The sequence below is a fragment of the Nerophis ophidion genome, linkage group LG16 (assembly GCF_033978795.1).
Source record: "Nerophis ophidion isolate RoL-2023_Sa linkage group LG16, RoL_Noph_v1.0, whole genome shotgun sequence".
Classification (NCBI taxonomy): Eukaryota; Metazoa; Chordata; class Actinopteri; order Syngnathiformes; family Syngnathidae; genus Nerophis; species Nerophis ophidion.
The window spans coordinates 29,115,438-29,125,634 of NC_084626.1; the positions used below are offsets into that span (position 1 = coordinate 29,115,438).

General features: G+C 41.0%; 1 protein-coding gene across 2 annotated transcripts in view; it reads right to left on the reverse strand.

Annotated features, from left to right (window-relative positions):
- The window catches only part of grm6b (glutamate receptor, metabotropic 6b), an 87,517-nt gene extending 81,748 nt beyond the window's left edge, over nucleotides 1–5,769 (reverse strand). For both annotated transcript variants that reach the window (XM_061874811.1, XM_061874812.1), the window contains exon 1: nucleotides 4,317–5,769. The gene's annotated coding sequence lies outside the window, so the exon portion shown is untranslated. The remainder of the gene's footprint in view (nucleotides 1–4,316) is intronic.
- Between the last annotated feature and the right edge of the window lie 4,428 nt (nucleotides 5,770–10,197).

A 10,197-nucleotide genomic window follows, 5' to 3' on the forward strand; every position in this document is an offset into this window, starting at 1 on the left:
ATCGACATCAGTGTGTAAAGGATATCACCACATGGGCTCAGGAACACTTCATAAAACCACTATCAGTAACTACAGTTGGTGGCTAAATTTGTAAGTGCAAGTTAAAACTGTACTATGCAAAGCGAAAGCCATTGATCAACAACACCCAGAAACGCAGCCAGCTTCGCTGGGCCCAAGCTCTTCTAAGATGGACTGATACAAAGTGGAAAAGACTTCTGTGGTCTGACGAGTCAACATTTTAAAATTGTTTTTGGAAACTATGGACGTTGTATCCTCCGGAACAAAGAGGAAAACAACCATCCAAATTGTTATAGTCGCAAAGTTAAAAAAAACAGCATCTGTGATAGTATGGGTGTGTATTGGTGCCCAAGGCATTGGTAATTTACACATCTGTGAAGGCACCATTGATGCTGAAAGGTACATACAGGTTTTGGAGCAACATATGTTGCCATTCAAGCAACGTTTTCATGGACGACCCTGCTTATTTCAGCAAAAATGGCTTTGGCTTTGCATAGTAGAGTTTTAAATTCCACTTACAGATGTAGCGACCAACTGTAGTTACTGACAGTGGTTTTCTGAAGTGTTCCTAAGCCCATGTGGTGATATCCTTTACACACTGATGTCGCTTTTTGATGCAGTATCGCCTGAGGGATAGAAGGTCCATAATATCATCGCTTACGTGCAGTGATTTCTCCATATTCTCTGAACCTTTTGATATTACAGACCGTAGAGGGTGAAATCCTTAAATTCCTTGCAATAGCTGGTTGAGAAATGTTGTTCTTAAACTGTTCGACAATTTGCTCACGCATTTGTTCACAAAGTGGTTACTTTCGCCCAATCCTTGTTTCTGAACAACTGAGCATTTCATGGAAGTTGCTTTTATAACCAATCATGGCCCCCACCTGTTCCTAATTAGCCTGCACACCAGTGGGATGTTCCCAATAATTGTTTGATGAGCATTCCTCAACTCTTTCAATCTTTTTTGCCACTTGTGCCGGCTGTTTTGAAACATGTTGCAGGCATCAAATCCCAAATGAGCTAATATTTGCAAAAAGTAAACTTTTCCAGTTCGAACGATAAATATCTTGTCTTTGCAGTCTATTCAGATAGGTTGAAAAGGATTAGCAAATCATTGTATTGTGTTTTTATTTATGATTTACATAACTTGCCAACTTCACTGGTTTTGGGGTTTGCACTTAAACTGGCTCATATTTGTGAAATGTCTAAGTTCTATACTTTGTTAATTTTATCGTTTTATTTGCCTTACAAACACACAAAATACTTACTGTGTTGTGTATGCAAACAACTGCTTTGGGTTCTGTTTGAGATGTTTGAATTTTAGTATTTTAGATTTAATGAACAAAGTATCATGGAATTTTCTGACTGATCCCTTTCTGTAATAAAAAAATAGTTCCCTAAAACCAAAAAAACTGAGGTTTATTTATTTGAATCGGCAGTTGTTTCCAGACGTTTTTTCAATTGAATTGATTGGATAGTGAAGGTGTACTTACAGTAAATAAATAAATAAATGGGTTGTACTTGTATAGCGCTTTTCTACCTTCAAGGTACTCAAAGCGCTTTGACACTACTTCCACATTTACCCATTCACACACACATTCACACACTGATGGAGGGAGCTGCCATGCAAGGCGCCAACCAGCACCCATCAGGAGCAAGGGTGAAGTGTCTTGCTCAGGACACAACGGACGTGACGAGGTTGGTTCTAGGTGGGATTTGAACCAGTGACCCTCGGGTTGCGCACGGCCACTCTCCCACTGCGCCACGTCCCGTCCCCAGTAGTGCTTATAAGTGTATGAATATCATTAGGACATGTGTGCTGTTTGAGAAATATGATTTGCAATTGATCGCAGCCTGCTGGTATTTCTGCGGTGCACATCAAATGTATCCCTTTTCCAGTCAAAACATGAAGAAAAACCATCAATATCCATAAGGCATGCATCAATGAGTAAATATGGGAGACTTTTATCATGGCTGCCTCAGAGCCCAACATCTTAAACATTATAAATTTTGCAAACTAGAAAACATCTCTGTAGTGCAGCCAAGAGATGCAACATTTAGCTTACAGCACAAATATTGCATTAATGTAGCCTATATTTATTCATGTTCGAGATTGTAATATTTAACATGAAATAATTGAACACATTTTTTAAGAGAATTTCTAGTTTTTGATATTATATTTTATATATATTTATTTTGTGTTAAAACTAAATTGAAATGAAAAACAAATACATTTATGAAGTAATATATATTATGTTGTATATTTGTAGAATGTATTTATGTGTATGAGATTGTAATATTTAAATATTTAAATAGACTCCCTTTTTAGACCAGTTGATCTGCCGTTTCTTTTCTTTTTCTCCTATGTCCCACTCTCCCGTGTGGAGGGGGTCCGGTCCGATCCGGTGGCCATGTACTGCTCGCCTGTGTATCGGCTGGGGACATCTCTGCGCTGCTGATCAGCCTCCGCTTGGGATGGTTTCCTGCTGGCTCCGCTGTGAACGGGACTCTCGCTGCTGTGTTGGATCCGCTTTGGACTGGACTCTCGCGACTGTGTTGGATCCATAATGGATTGATCTTTCACAGTAGCATGTTCTCATAGTCATTATTGTCACCGACGTCCCACTGGGTGTGAGTTTTCCTTGCCCTTATGTGGGCCTACCGAGGATGTCGTAGAGGTTTGTGCAGCCCTTTGAGACACTAGTGATTTAGGGCTGTATAAGTAAACATTGATTGATTGATTGATTGAATATTTAATATGAAATAATTTATGACATTTTTAAGATACTTTTTACACACACACATATATATATATATATATATATATATATACACACACACACATACAAACCCCGTTTCCATATATATTGTATATATATATATATATATATATATATATATATACATACACATATATATGTATAAAATAATAAATTTATAAATACAAATGTTTACATTATTTGTAACCTGTATCACTTATACATACATATATATATACATATGTGTATATATATATATACACATGAATATATATATATATTTTGATTGATTGAAACTTTTATTAGTAGATTGCACAGTACAGTACATATTCCGTACAATGGACCACTAAATAGTAACACCGAATAAGTTTTTCAACTTGTTTAAGTCGAGGTCCACGTTAATCAATTCATGGTAATTCATGGTTTAATATATATACATATATGTATGTATATATACATATTTATATATATATTATATATATACTTATATGTATATATATACACATATATGTATATATGTATGGATATATATATTTATATATATATTATAGCTTCGCGGTGGCAGAGGGGTTAGTGCGTCTGCCTCACAATACGAAGGTCCTGCAGTCCTGGGTTCAAATCCAGGCTCGGGATCTTTCTGTGTGGAGTTTGCATGTTCTCCCCGTGAATGCGTGGGTTCCCTCCGGGTACTCCAGCTTCCTCCCACTTCCAAAGACATGCACCTGGGGATAGGTTGATTGGCAACACTAAATTGGCCCTAGTGTGTGAATGTTGTCTGTCTATCTGTGTTGGCCCTGCGATGAGGTGGCGACTTGTCCAGGGTGTACCCTGCCTTCCGCCCGATTGTAGCTGAGTTAGGCGCCAGCGCCCCCCGCGATCCCGAAAGGGAACAAGCGGTAGAAAATGGATGGATGGATGGATATTATATGTATACTTATATGTATATATATACACATATCTATGTATATATATATATATATACACACACACATATCTGTGTATGTATGTATATATATATATACATACACACATATGTATATATATACACACACACATATTTATATACACACACACACACACACAAACACATATATATACATACATACACACATATGTGTCTGTGCATATGTATATATACTTACATACATTTTAAAAATATTAATGAATATATAAATAAATAAATAAAACATTTTATATTGTTTATAACCTGTATTAATTACATGGTTTTCAAGCAGAATGAAAACAGACGTGTACGAGATTGAAGAATTTGACATGGAAAAAATATAACACATTTTAAATGTTTTTTTTAAGACTTTTTCTAATGTTTTTTTAAATTATTTTTATATTTTGTGTTTAAAAAGTAAAATATATTTTAATACATTAATAAAATTAGATTTATTTTATTGTTTTTAATTAAATAGATAAATATATTTTTTACTTGTGACATGGTTCGAGAGCTGCCATCAACCTGTAAAACACTCAAGCATCATTCTGCACATCTGTGCCAGCATTTAGGTAATATCAACATCAGCAACTTACCTGTCCATTCTTCATGGACCACTTTTATTTCCCTCCATCACACGTGCTCCATTGCATCCATCCTCCCCAGGTGCGGATCTATCCTCTCGGGGCAAGGCTCTCCTCACCACACCGACGATAAGTCCTTTATCATCTCCGTTGCAAGAAAAAAAAAATAACCAGAGCACACGCAAAACTGTGATTCTTCACAACTAATATGAAATGCTGACTTTGGAATCTTTAGAGTACGGATGGTGTCATCATGGCAGAGTCAAGAAAAGTGTGAGGGAGAGAGAGAGTGGGGAAAAAAAAAAGAGCACAATATCACAGCAGTGAGATTCTACAAATCACTGCCAAATCCCTTAAAAGCTCTCATGCTCTCGCTGGTTCTTTTCTCTCGGTGTGAGCATCTCTGTCCAGGATGCCCCCCACCCCCTTTTGCCCCTCCCGCTCCGTCCATCTCACTCACTCTCACTGTTGAACTCTCTCCTCGCTTGGTCTCTCAGAGCACTAATGGCCACAGATTGGGATTATCGTGCAGGCGTCTGTGAAGAAGCCACTAGGTGGACTAGCCCACTTTTGCCATTTTTTTCCCCTTCCCCATACAAATGAAGCAAATGCAAAACTCTCCCCACCCCCCACTATGATGGACCTCTGTCACTTTGAGAGATTAGATGAGTGATTTGGTTCATACTCACACACACTAACGTGACTCTCTCTTTCTCTATCTCTCTTTTGCTCACTCTTTTTCTTCCACACACCTGCCAACAATGTGATGCTGCTTGTTTTAGACTTACAGTGCAGAACTTCCAACCGCCATCATGTTTCAAGTCACGCAAGGAGTCAGAAAATGGTGTGCTTTTTGAAAAAAATATTTCAGACTTTTTGCAGCCGAGTGTGAAGCGACCAGAATGAGAATCAGCACCTCCAAGTCCGAGTCCATGCTTCTCGCCCGGAAAAGGGTGGAGTGCCATCTCCGGGTTGGGGAGGAGACCCTGCCCCAAGTGGAGGAGTTCAAGTACCTAAGAGTCTTGTTCACAAGTGGGGGAAGAGTGGATCGTGAGATCGACAGGCGGATCGGTGAGGCGTCTTCAGTAATGCGGACGTTGTATCGATCCGGTGTGGTGAAGAAGGAGCTGAGCCGGAAGGCAAAGCTCTCAATTTACCGGTCGATCTACGTTCCCATCACCTATGGTCATCAGCTTTGGGTCATGACCGAAAGGATAAGATCACGGGTACAAGCGGCTGAAATGAGTTTCGGGGCTCTCCCTTAGAGATAGCCTGCTCCTCCACATCGAGAGGAGCCAGATGAGGTGGTTCAGGCATCTGGTCAGGATGCCACCCGAACGCCTCCCGAGGGAGGTGTTTAGGGCACGTCCACGGGGAAGACCCAGGACACGTTGGGAAGACTATGTCTCCCGGCTGGCCTGGGAATGCCTCGGGATCCCCCGGGAAGAGCTAGACGAAGTGGCTGGGGAGAGGGAAGTCTGGGTTTCCCTGCTTAGGCTGTTGCCCCCGCAACCCGACCTCGGATAAGCGGAGGAAGATGTACGGATAACTCCGACTTTATTAATATCAGGCCGATATTAGGAATTCTGACGTCACACCGATAATCCAATAACCTTACGAATAGAATAAAATGGACTTTATTGTCATTATATTTGCATAAAACAAGATTAAACACTCCAACTTAAGGTGCGGTAGTGGCAACAAATATGGGGTAAAATAAATAAAACAAGGTGTGGAGAGACGGAGCCCACAGTAGGCTCGGACAAACGGTGGTCCTGCCCAAGATGGTGGCCAGGAGGCGGAGCATGCAGCGCAGCAGAGAGGCGGGGCACGCCTGGAGCGACACTGCAGCCATCAGAGTCAGGTGCGTAGTTCACACACCTACATCCCTACATCTTCTTCTGCAGCATAAAAGGGGAGAAGGAGGAACAATCGGGGCAGAAGTAGGAGAGTAAACCATGACTAACAAAGACCACAAGATTGACGAGATCGACCCAGAACGAGATGAGCCGCCGCGGAAGACGCAGCCACCGGCCACCGAAAGGTGCGCCGCGACGAGCAGGAAGAGAGGGCGCGCTAGAAATTGGCGCAACCAACTGGCAAGAAAACTCATTGATTGAAATAATAAATGAGAGTCAAACCTGCTACCATGCGTCTTGTATAGATGGTCCATGCTACCCACACGATGACGGCTGGAGACCTGTCACAGAGGTGATAAAGGAAAAAAACTAACAATTGAAATAAACAGACTACTATCCAATAAAATAATAAGCAATCCTTTACAATATACAAAACACTATAACAATACAAAATACTGTACAATATACAGAACAAGACAAGAGTACCGAAGTATTAAATAATCAGTGTCGGACGTTTTGCACAGTAGGGTATTAGGGCAGGATATTGTACAGGGGTGAATTATTATTATTCTAAGTTAGAGTTCAAAATGGTGACAGCTCTGGAAAAGAAGCTGTCTCTGAACCTGTTTGTTCTGGCTCTGATGCACCTGTAGCGCCTGCCTGGTGGTAGCAGGTCGAATAGGTGGAAGCCAGGGTGTGTGCTGTCTTTGGTGATGTTTTTTGCTTTCTTGAGGCAACGGGAGTCGTGTAAATCCTTCAGGGAGGGCAGGGGACAGCCGATGATTTTTTTTGCAGACTTTATGACCCTCTGAATCGCCTGTTTGTCTGCTTTAGTGCAGCTGGCGTACCACACTGTTATGCAGTACGTCAGCAGGCTCTCGACAGCTGAGCGATAGAAGGTCACCATCAGCTGTCTCTTCAGTCTGTTCTTCCTCAGCACCCTCAGGAAGTGGAGTCTCAGCTGGGCCTTCCGGATGATCGCAGTTGTATTTTGGGTCCAGGACAGGTCAGCAGATATGAGGGTCCCGAGGAACTTGAAGGAGTTGACTCTCTTATGTGAAATGTTTCCGCGGATTGAACATTACCGTATTTTTCCGGACCGTAGGGCGCACTGGATTATAAGGTGCACTGCCGATGAATGGTCTATTTTCAATATTCTTTATATATTAGGCTCACCGGACTATACGCATTAAGGGAGTCATATTATTATTATTTTTTTCTCGAAATAAACACTTCCTTGTGGTCTACATAACACTTAATGGTGGTTCTTTGGTCAAAATGTTGCATTGATTATGTTTTACAGATCACTTTCAAGCCGCTTTCCGACTGTTGCTTCTGAATGCGCCGTTTAGTGGGCGGTCCTATTTACCTGGCTCACTTTCTCCCCGTCATCTTTGTTGTAGCGGTGTAGCATGCAAGGATGGGAGTGGAAGAAGTGTCAAAAGATGAAGCTAACTGTTTGAATGACATTCAGACTTTACTTAAATCAGAATCGGAGCAGCATTTCCTCATCCGCCGGAAATGTGTTCCATGAAAAAACGTCTGACCGGAACTCTCGAATAACTAAAATTTCTTGGGTGAATTATGTAAACTCACTACACCGGTGTGTTTTAGCGCTTTCATGGCAAATTTACTGACAGATATAAGTAAGAATTTTACACTACTTTATATTAGAAATGACAACAGTGGAGGATGAATGTGCCCTAACAAGAATTTGGAGAAAAAGAAGAAGCTTATCGAATACGGCACGGACTACAATGGCAGACTTACGCAATTTTTCAGGATTTATGCAGATCCCAAATACAGATCAGCAGTTACCAGAAGGTAAAATTGCTTTTGCATAATATTGCGATGAAAACTCCAAATAGTGTCTTACCTTATTCATAATAATACTCGTATGTTGAAGCAGACCCATTGACGCGTAAAGTGAAGTGTGTTAACCCGACGAAAACAATGACCCTAAAGGGAACGTCTGCTCTGCGCTACTCTACTACAGTCTGCACCGGAGCCAAACAGCAGGACAGGTGTAGCAACACCATTATTACCTGTTACCCTTTAAACTCCTTGTCCAACTTGTCACTCTTTAAACTCCTGGTGCAGATCTGCATATAAATGTTTACCTAAGTTTGAAGTAAAGGTGGTAATACTAATCGCCTCATTTGGCAAGGTGGGTTTTAAAGCAACACTTGCTTCCTTGTTTAAAGCGTCACCTTTACCGTTGGTGTTGAAGCCCAAATACCGTCATATTGTGTTTCACGCACACTCTGTATTAATCAGTAGAATTGACGTTTTTTGCCAGGGTTCCTCTCTAAAACGTTATTGCATGTATAAACTTGGTGTGTGCGTTTTGACATACTCAACTTAATGCGGCTCGCCTCTGTAGTCACCGCTACACAGCAGGCATTCAGATGAAATAACAGTACCAGTACTTTTCAAAGGCAGTGTAGTACCGATTTTAATCATGTAGTATGGTGGTACTTTATTAGTACCGGTACATCCTCCATCCATCCATTTTCTACCGAATTTACTGAACAACCCTAATTCAAACACAATGTCACTGTTCAAACTGTGTGTAATGTTACAGTGGCCATAAATGTTCAACACACTTGTTAAATTAAATCTCTGCCTTGCTTTTATTGAATACATAGGCATACAACACTACTGTTTTTTAAATGTGGTCATTATGATGGTACTCTGAGAGTCACGTGTTTTCTGGGGTGGAACTTGATGATTTGTCAACATGTAGATTTGAAAAAGTAAAACTTTCCGGGGGGAGTAAAGGAGAAAGTAAAGAATATTCTGCCATGAGCCACCGGGAGGGTGTTGGTAGAAATAGCTCAGTTGACAGGTTGGTATGATATTGAGACAGATTATTGGGCTCAAATCAATCAATCAATGTTTATTTATATAGCCCCAAATCACAAATGTCTCAAAGGACTGCACAAATAATTACGACTACAACATCCTCGGAAGAACCCACAAAAGGGCAAGGAAAACTCACACCCAGTGGGCAGGGAGAATTCACATCCAGTGGGACGCCAGTGACAATGCTGACTATGAGAAACCTTAGAGAGGACCTCATATGTGGGCAACCCCCCCCCCCCCCCCCCCCCCCCTCTAGGGGACCGAAAGCAATGGATGTCGAGCGGGTCTAACATGATACTGTGAAAGTTCAATCCATAGTGGCTCCAACACAGCCGCGAGAGTTCAATCGATTTTAATACTGATTGGCCATTTAAAGGATAACTGAAAAATAATTTGTGCGCTAAACAAGCACCAATTGAATTGATTTCAATTAATTTCAATTGGAGACATTGATTTGAGGTACATACTTGCCAACCCTCCCGGATTTTCCGGGATACTCCCGAAATTCAGCGCATCTCCCGAAAACCTCCCGGGACAAATTTTCTCCCGAAAATCTCCCAAAATTCAGGCGGAGCTGAAGGCCACGCCCCCTCCAGCTCCATGCGGACCTGAGTGACGTATCGACAGCCTGTTTTCACGTCCGCTTTCCCACAAAATGCTGTTGTAACTGTAGAATGATCGAGTGTGAGTTCTTGGTTTCTTATGTGGGTTTATTGTTAGGCAGTTTCATTAACGGCCTCCTAGCGCGGTAACAACACACAACAACAGCAGTCACGTTTTCATCTACCGTAAAGTAGTTCGTCTGCCGTAAACAGCAATGTTTTGACACTCTTTAAACAGGACAAAACTGCCATCTACTGTACGTTTTGGGCCATGCTAGGGAGAGATGGAAGATTCCAGACTCTAGTTCAGCATGGTTGGAAAAATAGTGACAGAGAATAGAACAAGGATGGACAATTCAACCCTTAACTCAACAATGAGTAGATGAGCGTTATGTGTGTGTATATGTGTAAATAAATGAACACTGAAATTCAAGTATTTCTCATATATATATATGTATACATAAAACATAAAATATATACATATATATAGCTAGAATTCACTGAAGGTCAAGTATTTATTTTATATTATATTATGTATATATATGAAATACTTGACTTGGTAAATTC